We start from the raw sequence: 2,451 nt of genomic DNA, 5'->3' as shown, positions 1-2,451 counted from the left end.
TTTAAGATGTCAAAGTTATGATATGATACGTAACATGATTCTAATAAAAAAGCTAGTGATTAGGGGTGAGCAAAGTTTTAGGGTAGAATTGGAACCGACAGGTACTCAGGGTGTATTTGTATTTTTGTAAATAGTTTAAGATGTATTTGTAATTTTCATAGGGTATATTTATCATTTTTGCAAACATGAGAGGTGTATCTGAATTTTTTTCTGAACAAGTTCCAGTTCCAACTTCCAAGCATTTAAGAACTGGAACCAAGCAAGTCCAGTTCCAATTCCTAAATCCTAGGAACCACCGGCTCTAGTTCCAAGGGATTGGGTTAGGTACTGTTAGGGCCAAAAATCGTCTTGGGCTTGACGAGACCCGATGATGAAATAAACATGTCACGGCCCAAGGCCTCAACCCAATCCTGATTGGGCCTGCGCTTAAAATCACTTTGTGAACTACCCACTCTACGAGTTGGGCTATCCTATAAGTTAAGCTAAAGTGGGTTTCAGCCCATTAGCCTGCAATAGTCCATAAATAGGAAATCAGAATCTCATTATATTTCCTCTTCTACTAAGATTTCAAATCTTACTCAAACTATTAAACTTAATCTGATAAGGTCAAGAAATCATATATCTTTTATGATGGAGATTATCTCCCAAAATAGGACTTAATGTCCTACTAAGATTCCAAATCTTATTTAAACTATCAAACTTAATCTGATAAGGTCGAGAAATCATATTTCTTTCTTGATATGGATTATCTCCCAAAATAGGACTTAGTATCCTACTAAAATTCCAAATCTTATTTAAACTATTAAACTTAATCTGATAAAGTCAAGAAATCATATTTCTTTCTTGATAGGGATTATCTCCCAAAAAAGAGGACTCAATATCCTACTAGGATTCCAACCCCTTGAGTTCACTATAAAAACAGAGGCTTGCCCTCTCATTAGGCATGTAATCTCCCATAGTCAATCTACACTACTCAAATCCATCTGTTTACACCTAAAGTTCTTGCTTCCGAGAACCCAATGCCTCCGTCATAGTCCTAGCTTCCGACAAGACTCCTGGTAATTCTTCATCTCCTTAATTCTTACTAAATAATCTCTTTCAGCCTTGCTGACTTGAGCATTGGAGTGCCTACGGCAAACACCACCCCGATGTTTTCCGAAAGCTTCACACTTGTCCTTTCATGTGTGTAGGTCTAGCGGATTGTCAGTGGCCTCAACCTCACAGGAACAGACCCTATTTTCATGACGGTAGATTTTTTGCATCTACAGTTTGGCGCCTACCATGGGGCCCTGACAATCATCTGCCAACGACGACTTACAACATGGGAGGTGACACGGAACTCCTTTTGACTGACAATGTTAATCAGAAAATCCCATCACGATAAGAATTTTTTTTTTTTTCTCTTCGTTTGTTTTATCTATTCACATGCCATATTATATCTATTTGGCATATCGTAATTTATTTTATATTATATCCATTCAACGGGTAGTATAAGACCTTGAAGCTCATATTATTGTTCTAAATTAATAATAGCTTCATATTATTGTTCTAAATTAATAATAGAATAATAATGTGTTAGAGTTTATAGTGGTGTTCCTGAACCTCTTAATTCGTTGACTTTGCTTCAACAATCTCTCTTCTCTAATCTTCTGTTTAGATAAGGCAATAGCTTCTGTCTCTAACCTCTCTACACGCGCCTTTTCACTTCAATCATCAAACCACCAGGTGGTTCACTACTATCATCAGAGCTTTGCAATGCATTACCCGCCATAAAACCAGTTAATTTGTTCATTCAAGAAGATGCCGCAATACGCTAGCATCTCCAGGACCTCCGCCCCATTAGAAGGTAACTCAAAACTCGACCAACTTGATCCAATCCCAATTCAACTTCATGGAGATTTGCCACCACTTTGAAACCCAAAACCCATCCACCCGTTCTCCTAAAATCGCCCTAATAGCTTCTCCAATCACACAGTTAAATCCTAAAAACATAGCAATAATCCTCTCAAAACACCCAAAGTCATCTACTAAACACGAAGGGAAACCCCCCAAACAAAACTTGCTTAAGTGACGCCACCCCACTCTCGCCTAATCTCCTTACCCCACCGTATTCTAAAACTCCAAACTCGAACCATCACCCCTTCCCAACCAATACATATCAACTCAAACCACCTTCACATCACAATCTCCAGCACTCCTGTCACAAAAGCCCTCATGCTCCCCGCTGTTTGCAAACTTTCCACTCCCCACTGCAACTCAGCACCACTAAACCACACGAGTAGTCCACTCAATGATATTTGGGTCTGCACATACAATATCAATGTGCCCATTCAGTTCAACCCAAAAGTGAATCACGTGCCCACTCAACTTCAAATGGTTCAGCTCCGACATAGAAAGTAACATTCCTCTTTCCACTCGGTCCAACAAGCATGGGTGGTAGCACTTGAAGGG

This window comes from Pistacia vera, unplaced genomic scaffold, assembly GCF_008641045.1.
Source record: "Pistacia vera cultivar Batoury unplaced genomic scaffold, PisVer_v2 Contig835, whole genome shotgun sequence".
In the NCBI taxonomy this organism is placed as follows: Eukaryota; Viridiplantae; Streptophyta; class Magnoliopsida; order Sapindales; family Anacardiaceae; genus Pistacia; species Pistacia vera.
This window is presented reverse-complemented; position numbering follows the sequence as displayed.